This window comes from Oncorhynchus masou, chromosome 29 (assembly GCF_036934945.1).
Source record: "Oncorhynchus masou masou isolate Uvic2021 chromosome 29, UVic_Omas_1.1, whole genome shotgun sequence".
Taxonomy (NCBI): Eukaryota; Metazoa; Chordata; class Actinopteri; order Salmoniformes; family Salmonidae; genus Oncorhynchus; species Oncorhynchus masou.
The window spans coordinates 53,530,905-53,556,463 of NC_088240.1; the positions used below are offsets into that span (position 1 = coordinate 53,530,905).

The following is a 25,559-nucleotide window of genomic DNA, read 5'->3' on the forward strand; positions in this document are numbered from 1 at the left end:
CAGTCAAATGTGATAAATAATTACATTTCGTTGGTGGCACCTTAATTGGAGAGGACGGGCTTATAGTAATGGCTGGAACGGCACAGATGGAATGATAATCAAACTCATCAAACACATGGTTTCCATGTGTTTGATACCATTCCATTAACTCCAATCCAGCCATTATTATAAGCCGTTCTCCACTCAGCAGCCTCATGTGGTACAAATTATTTGTGGCATCAGTATTTTAAAACATATCTACAGTGGGGCATAAAAGTATTTAGTCAGCCACCAATTGTGAAAGTTCTCCCACTTAAAACGATGAGAGAGGCCTGTCATTTTCATCATAGGTACACTTCAACCATGACAGACAAAATGAGAAGAAATACAATCCAGAAAATCACATTGTAGGATTTTTTATGAATTTATTTGCAAATTATGGTGGAAAATAAGTATTTGGTCACCTACAAAGAAGCAAGATTTCTGGCTCTCACAGACCTGTAACTTCTTCTTTAAGAGGCTCCTCTGTCCTCCACTCGTTACCTGTATTAATGGCACCTGTTTGAACTTGTTATCAGTATAAAAGACACCTGTGCACAACCTCAAACAGTCACACTCCAAACTCCACTATGGCCAAGACCAAAGAGCTGTCAAAGGACACCAGAAACAAAATTGTAGACCTGCACCAGGCTGTGAAGACTGAATCTGCAATAGGTAAGCAGCTTGGTTTGAAGAAATCAACTGTGGGAGCAATTATTAGGAAATGGAAGACATACAAGACCAGTGATAATCTCCCTCGATCTGGGGCTCCATGCAAGATCTCACCCCGTGGGGTCAAAATGATCACAAGAACGGTGAGCAAAAATCCCAGAATCCCAGTGAATGACCTGCAGATAGTTGGGACCAAAGTAACAACGCCTACCATCAGCAAGGGCATTGAAGATGAAACGTGGCTGGGTCTTTCAGCAAGACAATGATCCCAAACACACCGCCCGGGCAACGAAGGAGTGGCTTCGTAAGAAGCCTGGAGTGGCCTAGCCAGTCTCCAGATCTCAACCCCATAGAAGATTTTGGAGGGAGTAGAAAGTCCGTGTTGCCCAGCAACAGCCCCAAACATCACTGCTCTAGAGGAGATCTGCATGGAGGACTGCATGGCCCACTGTATATGTCATATAAAAAATGATCAATACAGTAATATGAGATCTGAGCTCTGGTCAAAAGTAGTGCAGTCTACAGGGAATAGCGTGCCACTTGGGACGAGGCCTTACTCTAACCAAACGCTGGAGCATGAGGCTAGATTTATGATGTGTTCAATTTGCATGTGAAATATACAGGACACAAACATTCCATTCCAGATAAATAATGGATATGTTTGGCAACAAAACCAATTGTAATGCACATTTCAAATCTATGTATATAAAATCTGAGGACAGTAACATTTTACACACCCATAAAGGTACCTAATAAGCATGAATTTTTGATGAAAAAGTACACGTGAAAAATGGGCAGATAAAGCATTTGGTAAATAAACTGTTCAATTACAGGGTTAATAAACCCCTTGATAGCGACAGGGTTGAATTAAAGGATAAAGTCTGTGTGAATACCTGATTATTAGCTTGAGGGGAAAATCGCTAGGTGTCCTCCCCAAACTACAAGCTGGCCTCATACACAGAGAGTGTGCTCTCATGTAGGGCATGTGAATGGCTAGACTATTAGCCTGTGTGCATTCAGGGTTGATCCTCTGGGACTGGATACACTCTGTTCTCCCAGTCTCTGGTCTGAAGTGGCCGCTGACACTCACGTCCATTTGATGATCCATGTTTCACAGTCACACGACTATTGTTTTTCTTTGTTTCTCTATCTCTCTTCCTTTCACCAGTTCTCCCCCGTCGGTCTATTTTGCATGAATTGAATCTAGATGGATTGTTTATTTTTTTTAATAGAGGTTTTACCAAGAACACCGTCGAATGAGGAAAGCCATCACAAGGGCACTTCAGTGATATCACCAATAGGTGCCCGGCTCGCTCAAGTACTGTTATTCGAGCTGCTGTTGAGTGGCTTCAGGAGAGTTTAATCAAAACTCAGTTTGAAAAATATGGAATATGATCATCATTGTCATTACGTTTGCCAACACTGAGCAACATTGGTGGAATAAAATTATATAACCAATGTTAGGGAAGAAAAGCTGCAGCAAGAGAGAGGTTTTGCCACCTTTCATAATGTCTGCAGCCTTTTTGAAAAGGGATTGGTCAAATGAAACCTTATCCGAAATGGCCGTACATTCCATCCTGCCATTCCCAGAACACTTTGATCAATATTCATGCGGGGAGTTTTATCATAGTCACCAAGCCCTCCTTTTTGTCATAAAATGTGATCATTCCATTAACCACGGACACACAATACAAACAAGATGAAGTGCTCCTTCTGGAATTAGCAGCTTTCCTCTTACAGAGTTAGGAACCCGTTCAGATAGCTCTGAACAATAAAGTATTGGAATTATAATCCTGCAATTACCATCATATTCTTCTCATGCTCATATTGTGTATGAGCAGGAGTATGTGTATATATGTATGTGTATGTGTGTGTGTAGTAAACAGACCATTTTTTTCCTTCTCTGCTTTTTTGTGTGCCATTATTCAGATTGTACAACACTACTAGTGGGAAGGAAATCTGATTGGCTTTGACTGCTGTCACAATACAGACAGCAGACATGTTTGGTGAAAAATGAGATTTTCCCCCCTCTGTGCAGCAGAAAAATTACCCCGGCGGAATTATTTGCCTGCAACTACTAGAGCTTGTGGTAATTACTTTAATGATGTCCCCGCGCAGTCACCGACTCAGTGCCACAATCAGTCAAAGGCTGATCAGAAAATACAATTTCAGGGGACACACGGGGCAGGCACAATCATCTCATTAATACATGCTAATATAGCAGGGAGAAAGAGAACAGAGCCCAGACTGCTGCCTGATTCTCTAATAGGACATGAAACAACACTTGAAGCACATATTATACAGATGACGACCCCTCTGATTTTACACTGGAAAAACCAAGGGTGTTGACCTTCACAGTAATGGAAGACACAAAACTTTGGCCTTGCAGAAATTCTTTCTATAACCACAAGCAACTTCTACACTGTCATATCAACATTATTGGATGTCGGAATCTCTTGCAATTCATTGCGTGTGAATATCATACAGTACACGCAAAGCAGCATACACATGAATATATTGTAACAAGGATCTAGCCAGAAAATTCTTGAAATCTGCATATTAGCCCAAGAAATTGGACAAATGAAACAAAATGAACGCAGACAAATCAGGGTAATTGTACAGTACGTAAAGAAAACAAAAACAGAAGACATAATTCTTCAGGAACAAATATATATACGGTATATACCGTAAAATAATAAAAAATTGAATACGTGTATGGTACAAAATATTTTTGGGGACTGGTCCAAAAATGGTGGATGAACAAGCTTGGTAGACTACTGATTTGCACAGCTGTTCCCCTTCATATCCACAAGCATGTGACCATGGTCTCTGGGTTTTACTCTTGCCCGCCTTACTGCTCTGCTGCTTGCTTTAGGTCCCTAATGTTATCCACGGCGTTGTTTGATTCTGATACGCCCTGAAAGGAAGGAGACATACGTAGCTATAACAACATCAATGCGCTTCGCCAGGTTTTCAAGTCAGGGACATGTCTTATTATAATTATTACCTAAATATGATTTATTTCTCTGAGAAACAACTCGTTGTATGCCCCGAACTGTCAGACCACTTTTGTTGTGTAGTTTTTCTCCTTACAACCTCCTTCCAAATCCTAGGAAATCTGGAAATCATTTACTTACATTTTGCATCTGCATAATGAACTGGGGAGCCAATGGCAGCCCTGGCTGGCCGGAGACAGGGTGGCATGCCTTCAGTTTTAATGGGCACACTGAGGAAACTTCCAATCCTTCTTGACATTTCTCATAGTGAAATAAACGTGTTCTGGGTCAGAGTGTCTATTAGGAAAATAAGAGACGAACAAGTCAATTATACTTCATTGACTGCATAGCCAGGGGACCTCATTATCGGGATCAGGGAGGTCCATGCTGCAGCAGCCCGCTCCTGTGTGTAGCTCCTGATTAAGTTGTGGAAGAATGACATGGCCCTTTTCCCCCTCTTTTACGCAGAGGAAGAGGCAAACACACAAATACACACACAAACGTACACACACAAACGTGTACACACACACAGAAATTGTTGACACGTTCAAAAAAGTGAGAGGCGCACTCTGTCAGGGGATGCAGGCGGGGAGGTTTATGAGCTGCTGATAGGGTCACGGAAGTGGATGCAATGGGAAAACAGTTATGGCAGGGGATGTTGCGAGCTGTCATGCACAGCCTGGATGCATGGCCTTGGGTTGGGATTGGAGGGTTGGGGGGAGGGGGGGCTGAGGTGGAGGCGGAGACGCGGGTTAAAAAAAGCAGAGCCTGGGGTTTGGTGGGCGGAGTGGTGCATGTTTTTTTCCTTCCCTCTATCTGCTGGGCTCTTCTTGACTGCGAGGACACCGTGATCTGTTGACGTTGATGGGATGAGCACAGACAGGGTACAGGAAGCCTGGCTTGTCTTTCCTAGTGCTTGCATTGTGTGCATCACATAGCCAGTGTTTTAGCTAAGGCTCCAATGAATTAGTCTAAGTGCAGATCTGGACCACTGGGAATTGATCAGCAACCAGTCGCCTTATCTGTGACAATACTGTTCACACTTCTGACTGGAGAAAGGCAACGTAGTAATCTCATATTTAAAGTTACATGCGTGTCGTTTAACCCTACATTTTCCTTGTCTTCTGTTTGTAATGTGGTGTTTTTACTACAGAAAATATTGGTATTTTGACAAATACAGAAATTATTTGACAGGAAACAAACAGATGAAAGTAAATCTGGAAATAGACTGGTGTTGACTAGGTAAAGACAAATACTGACCAAAAATCTGACTATATGAACAACATGGCCATTTTACTGTGTTTTTGATAGCATGTTTAATCTGGAATGTTCAGTCCTTCTGGAATTGATGAATACATCTCACTCACCACTAACCTGCAAGGAATGATATGCCTTGTTTCAAATTAAAATAGGAAATAAACCCACCAAACTGTTTCAGATGAATTGTTGAATTTCTGATCAAAAAGTACTTTTTTTGTTATTGTTTAAAATTCTCCTATGTGAATCACATTTGTTGACCACAATTGACAAATTCAATCTGTAAGTAGCCTTGTGTTGGTCCACATGCATACCTAGCACAATGGAACCACACAAGGAAGGGTCCCAGCCAATATCTGCTCGTATACCTCCGTTATTGCTCTCTGAAACATGACTGATTTGATTATTTGATGACAGCTTATTTCCAAAATTTGTTTCGGCACCATATGTCTCTAATATGCAATTCGCTTTTATAAAAATGCTTCGCCCTGGGGTCTGTGAAAGGCCACGCACTTCTCATACCTGGAGGGAGATTGGCTTGTGAGTTCAGACATGCATACTCCACTGGAAAAAGCGCAACGAACCGCAATCTAGTCCATGTTCAAGAAAAATCTTTTTTTACTGCATCTATTTTTTATGATGAATTAATAATGCAGCTCGAGGCTACAAGTGCAGTTTTTGAATGTCTTGGCCTCAACAAACCTACCCAATCAAGCAGAATAAGGGGATAGAAAGCACTTCTTTCATTATTTTCCAAGTCCTCCGACAGTACTATCCTTATTATAATTGGTTGCCCAGTCTTGTTTTCCTGAGTAATCTTAAAATATGAGCAAGCTCTTCAATTCAAAAAAACTTTAACCAGCTTTACAACCTGTGTCTCATCACTATAATTGGTTCTTTAGTTGAGTTGACAGCATGTAAGTGATGACCAAATTAAACATCATGGCAGAGTCTGTCCATAACAGTGATGGTAAACCAAATTGGAAGAATAATGGCATTAGACCCAAGATGGATATTCTTCATTTTTACATTGATATTAAATATCCATAATTATATTCTAAATAAAATAAAAAGCAATTACATGACTTTAACATTTGCCTTGATTATATTCTGACATTTTCAATAAAATATATATAAATAGTTAACTTCCATAGTAAATACTATATTGAGATGAACACGATTACATTATAATCCTATTTATTGTCTTATATTAGTAGTCTATGACTGACATCTGTATATAATAGATAACAATGCAAGTATTATATAGCAATACTACTGATTATAATTTTTATGAACAAAATCCTCCTCATCCTATTTGGATAATCTAACCCCATACAGTATCCTATACACTTGCTTAAGCAATGTCCTGGGGTTGGGCTTTTGGGGTCATGGGTGAGCATCAGTAGACAGTAGGGCATGTTAGGGATTAATACGTTTCTCCATGCAGACTGCAGAGCAGGGCATTTGTATTTGTTATGGATCCCCATTAGCTGCTGCAAAAAAGGCAATTAAGGTAGTTATACAATTTTAAAAACATTATAATACATTCACAGACTTCACAACACACCATGTGCCCTCAGGCCCCTACTCCACCACTACCACATATCTACAATACAAAATCCATGTGTACGTGTGTGTATAGTATGTTATCGTGTGTGTGTATGCATGTGTCTGTGCTTATGGTTGTGTTGCTTCACAGTCTCCGCTGTTCCATAAAGTGTTTTTAATCTGTTTTTTCAAATAAAATTTTACTGCTTGCATCAGTTACTTGATAGGGAATTGAGTTCCATGTCGTCAAGGCTCTATGTAGTACTGTGCGCCTCCCATAGTCTGTTCTGGACATGGAGACTGTGAAGAGACCTCTTGTGGCTTGTCTTGTAGAGTATGCATGGGTGTCTGAGCTGTGTGCCAGTAGTTCAAACAGACAGCTCAGTGCATTCAACATAAATACAAGTAGTTATGAAGTCAATCTTACCTCCACTTTGAGCCAGGAGAGATTGACATGCATATTATTATTATTAGCTCTCTGTGTACATCCAAGGGCCAGCCGTGCTGCTCTGTTCTGAGCCAATTGCAATTTTCCTAAGTCCCTTTTTATGGCACCTGACCACACGACTGAACAGTAGTCCGGGTGCGACAAAACTAGGGCAGTGATGAGGTCACTAATGAGGGATAGGAGTGCACACAGTATCCTACACATCTCATTCACACCTAACATATGGGGAAACCTGGCCAGGCAAAGTTCATAATCGTACAAAACATATAGCTATCGATGGCAATCGCACACAAAACATTTGGTTTTGGAAGCTGACATTAAGAAATGTCAAATGACATCTCAAGCAGTGCCCCACCTGTTTTGAGCCCCAGATTTTTAGCAAAAATGGGAGCTTGCCTGTTTTGCATGTTATTTTGGCATTAATACGTGTCACATATCAGTTTGCAAAGAATGTAAAGAAAAAATGTATCATTGAGTTAATAAAGCCACATACAAAAGTGGTTTCTTTTTTGTTTTCTTGAGTAAGGCAGCTACAAAATGCAAGTGTTTCAGCCTAGCTCCGTGCTTACTGTGGTGGTGGGGCAAGCCAGCAGAAAATATGGAGCATAGCGTCGTGATTGGCTCAGTGTTCTGTCACTCATGGGGACACTTAATCAACGCCAAGTCTAAGGGTGGACCTTGAAAAGTTGAGCCCTATCATGTGTCAGGTATGACCCAGATGCAGACAGTGTCGAAGAAACAAAAGTTTATTTCTAGTACAGAGGCAGGTAAAAGACAGGTCAAAGGCAGGCAGGGGTCAGTAATCCAGAGAGGGTGCAAAGGGTCCAGAACGGCAGGCAGTCTCAGGGTCAGGGCAGGCAGAAGGGTCAATAATCCAGTGAGGTGGGGCAAGGTATAGAACAGCAGGCAGGCTCAGGGCAGGCATAAGGGTCAAAACCGGGAAGAACAAGGAAACAGGCACAAGAAACAGTAAGTAAGTTATTCATTTTATCGCTATTTCTGACTTGAATTTCGCGCTCTGCAATTTCACAGGATGTTGTCGAGGTGTGCCGCTAGAGGCACGTCTAGCCCAAAGAGGTTTTAATTTGATGACTGTTTTTTATTTAATCCACTAACTATGTTTAAATGTTACCCAATTTAATTAATCATGTAACAACTAATTCATTAGGAATTTGGGGCACCGTGGAAGTGGTTGTTTAAAGAGTTACCATCTTCTGAATTAAACTCTATAAGATATATATCAATAAACAGTCATACATCGATAAACAGTCATCTTATTAATCATTACCTCTTATCATATCATCATTCTGAACAGTCATAACCTCACGCATCCGCAAAAACTCCAGCACTACTCATGATTCTGTACTACACAAATTGGTTTAATTATTTATTCACTAGCTAAATAAATAACAACAGGATAAAATACACACTTAATACATGAGACAAAGTTACAATATGGTGGCTTTCTACACAACGACAAGGAGAGGGAGGGAGTGAAAAGACACTTATCGTTAATACATTTCAGAACTATTCTTACAGTAATCATATAGTTTGTACACTAATCAGCTGTCTCAGTGATTGTCTGAGAGGGGAGTTTGTTTTCCCCATTTATGTTATTTTTTCCGTTATTGTATCTGGTAAGTTGACTGAGAACACATTTTCATTTGCTGCAACGACCTGGGGAATAGTTACAAGGGAGAGGAGGGGGATGAATGAGCCAATTGTAAACCGGGGATTATTAGGTGACCTTAATGTTTTGATGGCCAGATTGGGAATTTAGCCAGGACACCGGAGTTAACACCCCTAATCTTATGATAAGTGCCATGGGATCTTTAATGACCGCATAGAGTCAGGACACCCGTTTAACATCCCATCCGAAACATGGCACCCTACACAGGGCAGTGTCCCCAATCACTGGCCTGGGGCATTGGGATATTTTATAGACCAGAGGAAAGAGTGCCTTCTACTGGCCCTCCAACACCACTTCCAGCAGCATCTGGTCTCCCATCCAGGGACTGACCAGGACCAACCCTGCTTAGCTTCAGAAGCAAGCCAGCAGTATGCAGGGTGGTATGCTGCTGGCTTCATTGTGTTGCTGCTGGCCCCATTGTGTTGGTATTCAGGATTTAGACCACGATGGACATGAGCTGCAGCTCACCATCTCTCTGGACAAAAAGAAGGCATGTTTATTTCTCCATTCGTGTTGAGGCTCAAAGTTCCAACCATTTCAAATGTGTAGCTCCCGCTTCACATTTCCTGGTTTGTGAGATTAAGCGTTTAAACCACTTTAGACGTGGGCTGCAACTCCCCATCTTTCCTGGTCTATGAGATTCAGCGTTTAAACCACTTTAGATGTGGGCTGCAACTCCCCATCTTTCCTGGTCTATGAGATTCAGCGTTTAAACCACTTTAGACATGGGCTGCAACTCTAATGTTAACTTCTTGAAACTCCCCATCCCGGATCCGGGTTTGTGACTAAAGCCTCAGGCTCATTAGCATAACGCAACGTTAAAGATTTCTGAAAATCGCAAATAAAATGAAAATAATGCGTCTGCTCTCAAGCTTAGCCTTTTCTTAACAACACTGTCATCTCAGATTTTCAAAATATGCTTTTGAACCATAGAAATTGACTAATTTGTGTAAGAGTATGCAAAGCTAGCATAGCATTTTGAGTAGCATTTAGCACGCAACATTTTCACAAAAACCAGATAACCAAATAAATAAAATCATTTACCTTTGAAGAGCTTCTGATGTTTTCAATGAGGAGACTCTCAGTTACATACCAAATGCGCAGTTTTTCCTGAAAGCGTCTGTGTGTAGGAGAAATTGTTCCGTTTTCTACATTGCGTCTGGCTACCGAAACGAACCGAAAATTCAGTCACCTACAACGTAAAACTTTTTCCGGATTAACTACATAATATCGACCGAAACATGGCAAACGTTGTTTGGAATCAATCCTCAAGGTGTTTTTTCACATATCTCTTCATTGATATGCAGTTCGTGGAAGCTTGCTTTCCTCTCTGTATCCCATGGAAAAATACTGGCAGGTGACTTTTGCGCACCAATTTCGGTGCAGGACACCGGGCGGACACCTGGTAAATGTGGTCTCTTATGGTCAATCTTCCAATGATCTGCCTACAAATACGTCACAATGCTGCAGACACCTTGGGGAAACGACAGAAAGGGCAGGCTCATTCCTCTCGCATTCACAGCCATATAAGGAGACAATGGAAAACAGAGCCTCAAAAATCCTTGTCATTTCCTGGATGCCATCTCATCTTGGTTTTGCCTGAAGCTCACGTTCTAGGGCACGCACAGAGAATATCTTGGTATTTCTGGACACGTCAGAGTGTTTTCTTTCGAATGCTATCAATTATATGCATAGACGAGCATCGTTTTGTGACAAAATATCTTGTTTAAAACGGGAACGTTTTTCATCCAAAAATGAAATAGCGCCCCCATAGATGTAAGAGGTTAATCTCTGTTGGCAATCCTTTTATGCACCCTGGCCAAAAGGGACGGTACCGTCAGTCTGACTTGCTCTCTGACCTCATTCGGGGTGTGGCTACTTACAACGCACAAAGTTATGTAAAACTATTATCTCTTATGGCTCCTAAAATCATGTACCTATCTTAACAAAAATACTTTCATCATTTTCCATATTATATGTGTAAGAATATTTCAAAAATAAATACACAATGCAGAAGTCGAGAGGTTAATAGAGTACTGAAGGCCAAGAGGACTAAAAGTCAATGGAGTACTAACGATCAATGGGAACAGTGTTTTTTTCTGTAATAGGGGATTAATGTTCAATGGGTCAGAGACATGGGAGGAATATTGAGCCTGAAATATGATACTGGTTATTTGGCCATTGGCCCAGTTTTATTGCAAGGAATTCTAATTGCTTAACCACAGGCAAGGGCTGGGTTATAAAACTGAATCCTGTCCCTTTGTTCTGTGGAGAGAATCACAGGAGAGAATCACTGAGGACAGAGGAGAATGAACATCTACCTCTCAGGATAACATCTCCTCTTTGAATAAACATATTATCCTCCCCCTGATTTGCTTTGGGGTCTGTGTTATTGAAGAGTAACACCAACTGCTAACACTTTGCGCCGTGATCCGGAGGAATTGGTCTTGACAATCTCAACTGTGTGTTGATCCAGGTAAAAAAGAGAGAGGGCTGAGCGCAACCCACAGGATTCAACTCTTAATCTCCTGATTGACTGCTAACATATATCTGGTAGAAAGTGGAGGAAGGGAAAGTGCTACTAAGGTACACAATAGTACATTTTGGTAGATAGAAGGTGATCTTTGGTAAAAGGGGTAAATTGGTCATCAAAAAGAGAGGAGGACCAAGGCACTCTTCATATAATTGATTAAAATGCCTTTATTAGTATGGCATGTTCAATAGAAACAAAGTTTTTAAAAACCGACGCGTTTCGGCTGCATGGCCTTCGTCAGGGAGTACAAAATAAAAATAAAAAAAGGAATACAATGTCCTCTTTTGAACAGCTCTTCAATATTATACCTAATTGAAACAGGGAGTGGTTACACAGTTGATTGGACACACCTAGTAAGCAATACTATACACATTAAAAGGTAAAATACTGTAGCTATGTTATCATAAAAATACAACTCCAAGCTAAAAGTATCAGAACACTAAAATGTAGTTCTAAACCTTAAATATGACTGGGAGAAGTATCAAGAATAAGAAAGCAATAGATAGTACACTAAAACACAGCAAAACATGAATAACAACAGTCTAACCATAGCTAAGGGCAATTGAGCAAAATGTCCACTAGATGACAGCAAATGGACCCATCACGACCCTACAGGAAGGGTGAGAAATCCATATCTTCATTTAAACCAGGGTATTTAGTGGCCTGTAGTTTGTAAATCCAAAAACGTTCCCTTTGGTTTAACTGTTTAAGACGGTCCCCTTTTCTAATAGAGGCCGGAATATGATCAATACCATAGCTTGTAGGGAGGCAGGGTTGCCACGGTGTAGGGACTTGTAGTGCCTTGCCATGGGGTAGTCTTCATTGCCTACCCGTATGGCATACTTGTGTTCTGCTAAGCGATCTTGAAGACGTCTCTTTGTCCATCCAATGTAGAACACCTTGCACTGCGGACATTCCAATCTATAGATGACATGAGTGGTTTTACAGTTAATGAAATGCTTGATGTAATACTCCATTTTGGAAGCTGTGTCAACAAAATACTTCTTCTGTGCAATATTACTGCAATGGTTGCATTGGTTACATTTAAAAGAGCCCTTGGGTTTGTGGTCAAGCCAAGTTTCTTGAGAGTCACCCGGAAGATAACTGTGGACTAATTTGTCATTTAGGGTAGGACATCTCTTAAAGCTTATGACTGGTGGCTCAGGGAAGACTTGGCGTAGTAGCGTTCCACTTTGGATGATTCCCCAATTATTTTTAATGATTATTTTAATGTTCTCTGCTTCAGTGCTGTATTTTGTAACAAAATACACTCTCTCTGATATATCACGAGGCACTCCCCTTCGCAACAAGTTCTCTCTGTCATGTAATCCAGCCCTTATACCGGCATCTTTCAGGACCTGAACGCTGTAGCCCTGATTCAAGAAGCGATTCTCCAATTCAGCAGATTTGACAATGTAGCCTGTTTCCTGATCACAAATTCTGCGGACTCTTTGGAATTGGACATATGGAATATTCTCTTTTAGCCTTTTGGGGTGAAAGCTGTCTGCCCTCAGAATGGTATTTAGGCTTCCTAAAGATTGATGTGTGCAAACAACCTTTATCATTTTTACTAATGTCGAGGTTCAAAAAATGAATGTTATCCTTGCTGTACTCCATAGTTAGTTTGATGTTAGGGTTAATGTTGTTAAGGTATTTGTGGAAGGAAATAAGTTCATCTTCTGAGTCAGACCAGAATAGGCAAACATCATCAATATAGCGTCCCCACCATATAATCCGGTCAAAGAACTGGTTATTAGAAGGATCCAAAATGAAGTCATTTTCCCATTTACCCAAGTACAAACCAGCATAGGAAGGGCTGTAGCTCCCATGGCACACCCTTTGACCTGTTTAGAAATACGGTCCCGAAAGATAAAGATGTTATGATTAAGAGTCCATTCAGTCAGTGAGAGTATGAATTCTGTAGGAGGCATCTCAGTTTCAGGCCGTGTCCTCAAGAAATGGTGCATAGCTGCCAAACCTTGTTCATGCTCAATGGTAGTGTATAGAGACTCCACACCCATGGTGACTAAAAAGGAAGCGGACCCTATATTGTTCAATTCCTTCATTTCTGTGTAATATCCAATATCCTTTGAAAGAACCAAATCAGGTAATAATTAGTGCATGCAATGAGTGATACGTATCTGTGAAGTATAAGGTTCAAGTCCTTTGTTCTGTTATACGGTTTAAGTCCTTTGCTCTGTTGCGTGTTTGTTAAATCTCAATTTTTACACGTGTGGGTAATGTAAGCCTTCAACAAGCTTTTGAAGTGACCGCAAGTTATATATATATATATATATAAATATATATATATATATATATATATATATTCCATTAAACATCCGCCGTTTCCAGCTACAATAGTAATTTACAACATTAACAATGTCTACACTGTATTTCTGATCAATTTGATGTTATTTTATTGGACAAAAAATGTGCTTTTCTTTCAAAAACAAGGACATTTCCAAGTGACTCCAAACTTTTGAACGGTAGTGTAAATGACAAGTGATGATCATCTAACCATCCGCATTCGTGCTTGATTGTAGTTGGCCACCTCTCCAAAAACTTGGCTGATGTTCCCTCAAAAAACAGCAGCACAAAATCCTGTTCAATCTGAAACAAATAAGACAAAGAACAAAACATTAGTTTTGTGCAAGTCCATTTCTTTCTCATAAAACATTCCATTTTAACCTACAAAACAGAGTTTGGGTAAATCACCAGCCTACACACTAATTGAACTACTATTACGGAAGTGTTGTTATTGTTTAAATTTACTGGCAAACCAAATCAAATCAAATTTTATTTGTCACATACACATGGTTAGCAGATGTTAATGCGAGTGTAGCGAAATGCTTGTGCTTCTAGTTCCGACAATGCAGTAATAACCAACAAGTAATCTAACTAACAATTCCTAAACTACTGTCTTATACACAGTGTAAGGGGATAAAGAATATGTACATAAGGATATATGAATGAGTGATGGTACAGAGCAGCATAGGCAAGATACAGTAGATGGTATCGAGTACAGTATATACATATGAGATGAGTATGTAAACAAAGTGGCATAGTTAAAGTGGCTAGTGATACATGTATTACATAAGGATGCAGTCAATGATATAGAGTACAGTATATACATATGCAAATGAGAAGAATAATGTAGGGTAAGTAACATTATATAAGGTAGCATTGTTTAAAGTGGCTAGTGATATATTTACATCATTTCCCATCAATTCCCATTATTAAAGTGGCTAGAGTTGAGTCAGTGTCAGTGTGTTGGCAGCAGCCACTCAATGTTAGTGGTGGCTGTTTAACAGTCTGATGGCCTTGAGATAGAAGCTGTTTTTCAGTCTCTCGGTCCCAGCTTTGATGCACCTGTACTGACCTCGCCTTCTGGATGATAGCGGGGTGAACAGGCAGTGGCTCGGGTGGTTGATGTCCTTGATGATCTTTATGGCCTTCCTGTAACATCGGGTGGTGTAGGTGTCCTGGAGGGCAGGTAGTTTGCCCCCGGTGATGCGTTGTGCAGACCTCACTACCCTCTGGAGAGCCTTACGGTTGAGGGCGGAGCAGTTGCCGTACCAGGCGGTGATACAGCCTGCCAGGATGCTCTCGATTGTGCATCTGTAGAAGTTTGTGAGTGCTTTTGGTGACAAGCTGAATTTCTTCAGCCTCCTGAGGTTGAAGAGGCGCTGCTGCGCCTTCTTCACGATGCTGTCTGTGAGAGTGGACCAATTCAGTTTGTCTGTGATGTGTATGCCGAGGAACTTAAAACTTGCTACTCTCTCCACTACTGTTCCATCGATGTGGATAGGGGGGTGTTCCCTCTGCTGTTTCCTGAAGTCCACAATCATCTCCTTAGTTTTGTTGACGTTGAGTGTGAGGTTATTTTCCTGACACCACACTCCGAGGGCCCTCACCTCCTCCATGTAGGCCGTCTCGTCGTTGTTGGTAATCAAGCCTACCACTGTTGTGTCGTCCGCAAACTTGATGATTGAGTTGGAGGCGTGCGTGGCCACGCAGTCGTGGGTGAACAGGGAGTACAGGAGAGGGCTCAGAACGCACCCTTGTGGGGCCCCAGTGTTGAGGATCAGCGGGGAGGAGATGTTGTTACCTACCCTCACCACCTGGGGGCGGCCCGTCAGGAAGTCCAGTACTCAGTTGCACAGGGCGGGGTCGAGACCCAGGGTCTCGAGCTTGATGACGAGCTTGGAGGGTACTATGGTGTTGAATGCCGAGCTGTAGTCGATGAACAGCATTCTCACATAGGTATTCCTCTTGTCCAGATGGGTTAGGGCAGTGTGCAGTGTGGTCGAGATTGCATCGTCTGTGGACCTATTTTGGCGGTAAGAAAATTGGAGTGGGTCTAGGGTGTCAGGTAGGGTGGAGGTGATATGGTCCTTGACTAGTCTCTCAAAGCACTTCATGATGACGGAAGTGAGTGCTACGGGGCGGTAGTCGTTTAGCTCAGTTACCTTAGCTTTCTTGGGAACAGGAACAATGGTGGCCCTCTTGAAGCATGTGGGAACAGCAGACTGGTATAGGGATTGATTGAATATGTCCGTAAACACACCAGCCAGCTGGTCTGCGCATGCTCTGAGGGCGCGGCTGGGGATGCCGTCTGGGCCTGCAGCCTTGCGAGGGTTAACACGTTTAAATGTTTTACTCACCTCGGCTGCAGTGATGGAGAGACCGCATGTTTCCGTTGCAGGCCGTGTCAGTGGCACTGTATTGTCCTCAAAGCGGGCAAAAAATTGGCATCTGGAAATTAAACAAAATTTATACAACTTAAAACATAAAAACATTGTTTTTTACCAAGCCCTTCACATCCAGAAAGCGTGGAAATTTGGTTAGGATGGTGGAACATTTACTCAGGTCGTGGGTCATCTTCCTGTACTCGAAGGTTAATTTCAAGTTTGACTGTTTCTTCATTAGAATAATTTTTCATAAGAGAAATGGCCTCTCTGCACCGGTCCATCCAAAGTGTATGGACTGGACTCCCTTTCAGCAGTTGGCCCTCCATAGTATAGTTGAGTGGGCCGTTTCTCAGATGAAGCCAAATTCCTCTGAATGGTTTGGATTCTATACGAGAGGTACACTTCTCCACTATTAGGGTCGTAATAATGTTCCTTAAGAAAATGAATATGGTTACTAATCTTGAAAGAAAAAACAAATAACCAAGTCCCATTTGCTCAGATACCATACCAGACTAATTAAACACAGATGCCCTTTATCAGTTGTAATGTATACTTACATATCCATTTGCGGTGTAGGGATCTTTCTGGTATGGGAACAAGGAGACTATGTCTTATGCAATTGTTTCTCTCACACTGCGCAATGGTGATGTCCTGACAATCCTATAATGTTATATCTAGGTGGCAATCAGAATCTCCACAAGCAGCTTTGGTCCCCAGTCAGCTAAATATCAGGAGTGATTTTTTTAATCAGTATCATGCCCATCGAGTTTGCTACAAGAGAAATCTTCTACCAATAGCAATGTAGCTATTAGCAGTAACCTGACCAATTACGTGACTGAGATACTGATACAGAAATCATTTTTAACATTCAGCAGATATTTAAACTTACCGTAAGAGTCTGTCATCTCCAAAACAAGAATGTTGATCATCTTTCGTCTGGTGCAGTCAGTTTAGTTAGTTTTGGAGTTTTCCTTGATGACAACCTCTCCACCAGACTTTTTCTTCAGTTTGCTCTCTATTAGCTGTAAAAAGAAAACAACAGTGAAAAATCCATTTGATGGCAAGTGAATTGAAGAATGAATTACAAACGTACATTTTTTGTTTCGTCATCAGATCTTTGATGCTTTCGCGAGGGGCTTCCATCCTCGCTCAAAATTTTTGTATCATCCATTATTGTATCATCCGACTCATGGCCTGAACCACCCATCATAGAACTGGCAGAGGCATGACTCATCAGGGAAGATTCTTAAATACAGGATGACAAAACAATACATGTCAAATGTATGGTTATATTGAAATTGATGCCACAAGTAACCAATACTTGAAAACCAGCACATGCCTTTAGCATCATTGTTTAGTGTGAGATTGGAAACACCAAGATCTGGCCATTTCACCACCTCCTCAAACACATACCCATCATCTTCAGTTCCAGACCCATCATACAGCTTTGCCTCTGATAAACTAGTAAGTGGGGTCACAAATTTCAGGAAAGCTGTGACAAACATTAAAACAACAACCTACAATTACAATTGTAATAGCAAGAGAGTAATCAGACTGACTTGTAAATCTATGAACACAATACATTTATTTCCAATCACAAACTTAAAGTTGACCTCAAATCAAAAGATGTTCAAGTGTCAGGTCAATGATCTTGACATATTTTTGTTCACCACTGAATTTCACCCTGATCAGCATGAAAACTAGGTCTGAAAGCAGTTAATGGTACGAGATAAGGCCAAAATGGATGAAAAGGCATTGTATTTGTATTTAAATCATGACACATTATATCAGGATAACTACAAATGTTTTCACCAATACTCCTTTACTTAGCAATGCTAATTTCAAAGTGTATTATGAAAATATTGGATCATGACCACAACTTGTCTGATATGACTTAAAGCAGGTCCAAAACTACAGCAAACAGACTACTCAACTCACATTCACTGTCCCAAAATATGGATGGCCTAATTAGTCCAGTAAAATGCACTCATAATTCCAGCTAGTCACTATATTATGTTGTCATGTTCTAGGAGCAGTCTTACAAGACGGCCAAAATTAACTGGTCATAAAGCAAGTGGGAAATGCAGTTAGTTAAGTCTAGCTAGCTGTCGATGCAATGGTCACAATATTTATCTATAAGCATCACCCACAAGTCGAAAATGCAGTAACAATTTGGCTAAATAAACAACTCACCTTGAATCAGATTAGTCCTAAATATATAATAAGCAGCTGAAATAAAGAGAACAAACTAGCATGGGGCTAAAAAAGCCTGGTGCTGAAATGAGACACGCGCCCATGGAACCACCACGTGGAGCAGACTAACTGCACAGGACAGGGGCGAGCTAGTTAGCTAGCATGCTAGCTATCTAGTAAAGACGTGCAAAAAGTGAAACGCAAGTAACTCTAACATTAGCTGCACACACAATCAAAACTGTTACTTTTTATGTAACACTGCACTCTGACAAACAAGTATCAAGTATTTAAATTAAAATAGCTTAATAATATTAGTGAAATAATTGTTTAAAATTCACTTTTGCGTGGAACAAATTAGGATTTTGTTGATCCAACAATGGTGTCGAGAAAAGAGGAAATTTGAACTCAGAAACTGGGCGGGGTTGTGATGATGTTTACACTTACTGAGTAAAAGTCTACACTAATAGAGTAAAATTGTATACCTTAGCAATTAACACCAGTTATCAGCACTGACGCTAGGGGTCATTTGGCACTGCCAGTTGCTTAAACAACTCTATGGGAGTTGATCACTTTTTATACAGTGAATTTAACATGGGTGATTTACTGTGTAGTGTATGGCTACAATATGTCAAACAGTTATTAGTCCCAAAGCAAAGGATCAGGAAATACGGCAACAGATTTAGACAACATTCAAGACCTTAAATTATGATAAAAGAATACATAATCCTTACTTACATTCAAACCTCAATGTCTGTGCGGAGAACTCTGACGGCAGCCTCTCTTTGTCTTTGATGATCCACAAGAGCCTTTCTACAGCCATGAACCAGGAGGTTCACCTTATAGCATTCGGGCGCAGCAGCTGGAGGTCCCAAGCATCTTCAAACGTTTCGGCTGCAAGTGTGGATCTTCCTCATTTGTTCCAAAGTGCTTGGCACTTGCCAAATGTTGAACGGGACACTTTTTTTTGTATGCTTTCAGGGCATCGACTGTAGATACTAAGTTGAGTAGGTGTCTAACACAACGCTGGTGCTTCGGCAGCTGGTACTTAAAACTATCATCTTCATTCAGGATCGTTGCCACATAAACCAACTCCACTTCTTCACTCTCCTCTTGTTCCTCCACTTCATCATCTTCCTGTCCTGGCTGAGCTGCTTCACCACCACCACCCACTACATCGACTGCATCGTTATTTTCATCTTCTCCAAAAACTTGGAAAGCTTTCAAGAAGTTAAAGCCGTGGTCTGTTGTTCTCACAATCTTACCCCGGATTAATAACTGAGAATTTATGTAATTTATGGCGCCTGCCAACAAAGGTGTGCGGGCCTCTCAACCGTTTACAGGCCAGGGCTGCAGAGCATCTGTTGAGACTTTCAGGGTCTATCCAATGGGCTGTAACACCAATGCATTTCTGTCTTCTTGCAGATCAGCAGTCGGTGGTGGTGGCGATGTGATCAACTTGTCATGGCCTCAGTCACTTTATTTTCTTGGAGGTTTCATCAATACTGGAGCGCATTGGGTCTTGATATGATCTTTGAGTTAGGCTGCAGATCCTGGACAAACTCTCTGAACGTTTCTTATTCTACAACAGTGAATGTTTGGAGCCCTTGGACCACATACTTCACCACAGCTTCCTCACAATACTTAAGGTATAGGATCTGTTAAGGATTGCGTCAATCGAATCTGGTATCAGGATAAATATGACATTGAGTCACCGATTGTATACTATGTACTTTTTATTAGCTAAGCAATAAGTGGTAAATGCAATTTTCGTATATACGGGTCTGCTGTAACACCACGCAGGGTAGAACAGAGAACGGAGTTGTTCCTAACAAAGTTATTATAATATACTCTGACAGAAGTAGTTCCTGCTTCAGAGCCGGCCTGTCAGAGTAGAGACTGGGTGTGGTTTAAACTCACTCAGCCTATCGTTGATTGTTGGTGCACGAGCTGGTCCCAGCCCCCTAGGCGCTTCGGCGGTCAGTCGTTGTAGTTGTGTAGAACATCTATGCGCTCATGCACTCAATACAGTTATCACACACCTGGCTCCTGTTATCTAACAAAATACTGTTTGTTCCCTACATTACATTCTGTATGTGTCCGTTTTTATGTTATTCTGTATTTTTCCATCACGAGAAAGGCCCATGGCCCTGAAACTGTTAACAATGTCTCAAGTCAGCTATGTTGCATAACACATACACCCACACAAGCCAACAGCAGATAATATTCAATCACATATGATATGGTAACGGGCTATAGTGCATAACATAGAACCTCACAGATCCTAATTTTAAATGTATAAACAACATTATTTAAGTGAGAGTTTGTGACCACCATTTCATTTTACAATGTTAATTGTAAACATGCAAAAATGTTCATTCATCTAGTTGGTAGGTTATGTCAATACCTTAAGTCTACATTAATTAGCTAGGTAAGAAGAACAAATTTATCAATTAACACAATGAATAAAATGTTAATGTTAGCTAGCTAGCTTCACCATGGGTGTTTAGAGAAAAGGTATTTGGCTAGACTAACGTTAACTGACTAAAATGTGCCCAGATACGGAAACTACTACGCTGGCTAGTTAGCGAACATTAGTTTATTTAGATTGCATTAGCTAACAAAGCTTCCAAATCTGGGCACATTTTAGCCAGTTAAAGTAGGTAGCTACTAGCTAGTGAACTATTTAGGAATAGGATTAACTAGCATCAACTAACACTGCTTGTTGCATTAGTAAACGTGGGCTAGCTAGCTAGGTTAGCTAATGTTAGCTAGCATGCTAACATTATTCTAGCTAGCTGGCAAGCTAACAGTAGGCTTACCTCAATGTGTTTTTTTTAGATTCGATTTTAGATTCACCCGCGAGTTCTCGAACGCTAGTATTTCCTGGACTTTAAGTAAACATAACATACATTTCATCCTGTAGGATGAATCCTTCATTCTGAGAAAATAAAACATTTATATTAGATACGGCCAAGGGTGTTCGTCCTCATCAGGAGGTGGTGGTGGTAGAACATGTCAGACCTGCTTGTGCTATTTCGGACTTGCTTGGGCAAAGTACTGCTGAGTGGATGACTGTTTTGGAAGTGACAGGCTCCCAGGGGGTGCATGTCATCGAGTGCTGCCTTGAAAAACAAGTTCACCCATGGGTGCGCCATTGCTTGCTTCATTTTTCCAGCATGATTCATTTTTTTCCTTCCACCTTCAGATTGATTTCATTTTGAAGCGTGTCAGGGGAAATATATCGGAGTAAAATTATACTTTAAAAAAAATGTAGTTAAGTAAAAGTCGACAGAAATATAAATAGAAAAGTAAAGACACCCTAAAAATGACTTAAGTACAGTAACAAAGTATTTCTATTTCCTTACTTTACACAACTGTGGGTATGTGATGTGTGTGTGTGTGTATGTGCTCTCATGTATGCATGCATTCATGCACATGCATGTATGTGTGTGTGTACATGCGTTGGAGTGTGCATACATGTGCATGCTTGCATGACTGTGTGTGTGTGTGCATGTGTGTGTGTTTGGCCAGCCTGGCTCTATGTGCTATGGTCTACTGGCCTTGTGAGTAGACCTGTCTGGTCCAGATTCTTTCTGGCCATTTAGCTTGGCTAATGGCCACTCTGCCATGGCAAATGGCCCACCTCTCCGCTCCGCCAGCCAGCCGTCACCCTGATAGGCCCTAATGTAAATATTTGGACCAGTCCTACCTCCCCCTAGGGGACAAAACAAGCTCTTTAATTGATATACTGTGCGTCCCCAACATCCTCTCTGTAACCCCCACCACGCCCCCCCTTTGAGTTTTGGGAAGGAACTGGTGTAAGAAATGGAACAAAAGAACTACAGCAGTGTAGGGGGGATAATGGATTAGTCTTATTCTGTGAAGAAGATGGTGTCACACTGAGTGTCCCTGGACCTTCAGATCTCAGCGGTGTGCATCTCTGGATCTGTCCTGACAAGAAGAGGAGTTTCGCTTGAGTTATTTCCTTTCAAGTCTTATCACAAGGGTCGGATGTACAGACGTGAAAAAAGTGAAGCATTACAAAAATGAACTTGAAACGAAAGATAAAATACACAGCACCTTCTAGGTCTACACAGTTATTCCATTTAGTTCAGACAAAGTTGCAGAACAAATCTGCTCATGTGGGGACTGAAAATGAAATCACCAGCAGTGAAATCATTTGCCGCCAATTCTGACACCGAATATCATGTGAATGATCAGCTTGTCTGTTGAGTATCTCACAGTGCGTATTACTCTGAGGAACTGAAGCATACAATATTCATTCATCTCTTCGATAACAAGCCGTTATGTCAGCAACAGAGCATGGCACTATGTGGCCACTATCCACATTCTCTGCAGGTCTTTAATATCAAGTCCCTCTGAAAACTTTATATAGAGTAAAAAAACAAACAGAACTTTCTCTTCAAACAAAAAAACAGGGAGCATTGCATAGCCCAAGGGGCATACGTACAAAATCACAGAGCCCCCTTGAAAGCTTAAGTCGGTCACAGTGTCAGGAGACTCATTTAGGACACGTGGCTTGGGCTGGGATCACTTCACACTTCCCCACGCGCTGGCTAATTGACCGTAATTGCCAAATTTACTGGTCAGTAATCTACTTTTAATTTGTTTTCTACTCCCCCTCCTCCTTCCCTCTCTTCAATCCAAAGGGTTGAGAAGAGGGCCAGCCCTGTCCCGAGTGTCATGTTCAATAACGCAGCTCAGGATGGGACCCAATTAGCATTGTGAGCTGAACCCTCAAAAAAGGCAACCTAATGGCGACATATCCTGGGGACATAATTGAACGCGACACCAGCTTTAATTTGAATCTATACTGCCTACGGGCTGGGCTCTGAAATAAGTTTGTCTTAAAGCTCATGTAAACTACGGGAGCTCAGATTTTGTTTGTCCAATGAGAAGAAAGATTAATGAGAGTAATAGTTATCATCTAATTACTTCGCTGTTGTTCCTGTGATGAGGATTAATGATAAGGTTGACTTTTTTATGTGCTTGCCACAACATTCTTATGTTTTAAGTATGTCATCTATACACATTTTGAAATTGTATTCTATTGTATTTCTTCTGGTAAGAAAATCAATGAAATGTCAGAATGTATATATAATGTAATGGTTTATTTCATTCTTACCATTGTGTGATAATAAATGTATGTGTTTTTGGTCTGATACATACTGTTCAAAAGTTTAGGGTCAGTTAGAAATGTCCTTGTTTTTGAAAGAAAAGCTAATTTTTTGCCCATTAAAATAACATAAAATTGATCAGAAATACAGTGTAGACATGGTTAATGTTGTAAATTACTATTGTAGCTGGAAACGGTTGATTTTGTATGGAATATCTGCATATGCGTACAGAGGCCAATTATCAGCAACCATCACTCCGGTGTTCCAATGGAACATTGTGTTAGTTAATCCAAGTTTATCATTTTAAAAGGCTAATTGAGCATTAGAAAACTATTGCATTTATGCTGAAAACAGTTGTGCTGATTAAAGAAGCAATAAAACTGGCCTTCTTTCTGATTTTCAATGACGGCCTAGGAACAGTGGGTTAACTGCCTGTTCAGGGGCAGAACGAAAGATTTGTACCTTGTCAGCTCGGGGATTTGAACTTGCAACCTTCTGGTTACTAGTCCAACGCTCTAAACACTAGGCTACCCTGCCGCCCCCCATTTGTGCTGTTCTGTGAAGGGAGTAGTACACAGTATTGTATGAGATCTTCAGTTTCTTGGCAATTTCTTTTATGGAATAGCCTTAATTTCTCAGAACAAGAATAGACTGATGCGTTTCAGAAGAAAGGTCTTTGTTTCTGGCCATTTGAACGGTAGTGTATGTCTGTGGTACAGTTGTGTATCAGTCTTAGTCACAGATCAAAGTGAAATTGACATACGGGCAAAGAGAAGCCTTTGCTTCTAGAGCCATAGAGTGTCTAAAGAACGTCAAGGTTTATTCCATAAGTAATTCTCTCAGACAATGAGGGAAAACACTGCTTCTCAAAGACTGTAATTGAAAAATGTCAAACTTGTGGGCATGGAGATGTGACAAGAGGAACTGTATCACCCCAGCTCTTCACAGAGAGTATCACTGAGTGACAGGAGAGAATGAGGAGAGGCCTTGGCGGGTGGGTACTGTTGGGGTGGGGAAGATAGGAAGATCATGAAGTGATTCCAGAGATAAGATGAAGGATTGGTATCAACTCTCGATTCGGTGGTTAAGGGCCTGTGGTTAGGGCCTGTGGTTAGCGTCTCTCATGACCTACCACACGACACGCCAATGACCTGTGCTGTATTCTCTTTTGGGAGATGCAGACTGAAGAGTGTCTACTCTTCGTGTATCTCTCTCTATTTCTCCCTCCGCCTCTTCGTACCCTCCTCTCTCTCTACTAATCGCCTCTTGTCTTTAATAGCATCTCTGGTGGTAGTGATAGCAAGACTCGGTGCGGACCTTCAGATCATATTACCTCAGCCCAGTCCAGATTTGAGTGGCTGAACTTGTAACCTTATGATCCTCTAGCCCAAACTTAATGGGGCACCAGAGTCCCAACCCGCCTCAACCAGCCCATCGCATTAGTACCACTCAGGGCCCTCCAGACGGACTGGACGCAAATGTGAGGCGGCACCGCTGAGCCAGAGACCTGCCTGAGTTTACTATGGCCCCAGGTCACGTGTCCGTGACATCACTGGCCAGCCTCATCGCCCCGGGTCACCATCATCAGTTAGGGAGGCCGACCCAGAAAGGGCCTGAGCGGCCGGAAAGTCTGATGATGATGACATCATCACGCCCGATGGAGCTCGCCCATACAGAACAGCTGCCGGGCATCGCCCTGGACAGAGAGGGGTGGACTCTCTGATAGTGGAGCTGCTCAGCTCAGCGGAGAGAGTGAGGCCACTATGAGAGAGATTTTCCGGTGTGAAAGCAATTTGTTTAGAAAACGCATGTTTGGGGCCCAACAAGCCAACCACCATATTCACTGCCAACTGATTCAACAAGCACTAGGGTCACTGGGAGGCACAGAGATAACAAGAAAACACTTGGTGAAAAACATGGGCCTTACACAGAACCTACAAGATTTAATAGACTTTCGCCACATGGACTGGATGATGGACACATGCGAAAGATCACTAAGTACAGTTGAAGTCGGAAGTTTACATTCACCTTAGCCAACTACATTTATACTCAGTTTTTCACAATTCCTGACATTTAATCCTAGTAAACATTCCCCGTCTTAGGCCAATTAGGATCACTACTTTATTTCAAGAATGTGAAACGTCAGAATAATAGGAGAGAGAATGATTAATTTAGGCTTTTATTTCTTTCATCACATTCCCAGTGGGTCAGAAGTTTACATACACTCAATTCATACTTGGTAGCATTGCCTTGAAATTGTTTAACTCGTTCAAACGTTTCGGGTAGCCTTCCATAAGCTTCCCACAATAAGTTGGGGGAATTTTGGCCCATTCCTCCTGACAGAGCTGGTGTAACTGAGTCAGGTTTGTAGGCCT

General features: G+C 41.4%; 1 long non-coding RNA gene across 4 annotated transcripts; it reads right to left on the reverse strand.

Moving 5' to 3' along the window:
• Window positions 1-13,578: 13,578 nt before the first annotated feature.
• Window positions 13,579-21,238, reverse strand: LOC135520001 (uncharacterized). Of its 4 annotated transcripts, none has more exons than XR_010452333.1 (5): window positions 16,947-21,238; window positions 16,743-16,875; window positions 16,411-16,437; window positions 15,827-16,285; window positions 13,579-13,772 (listed from the first exon to the last, which is right to left on the reverse strand). It is a non-coding gene; the product is annotated as an uncharacterized LOC135520001 (long non-coding RNA). The 4 variants fall into 4 exon arrangements; XR_010452331.1 differs by having other exon boundaries at window positions 16,411-16,574; XR_010452332.1 differs by having other exon boundaries at window positions 15,827-16,437.
• Window positions 21,239-25,559: the final 4,321 nt, after the last annotated feature.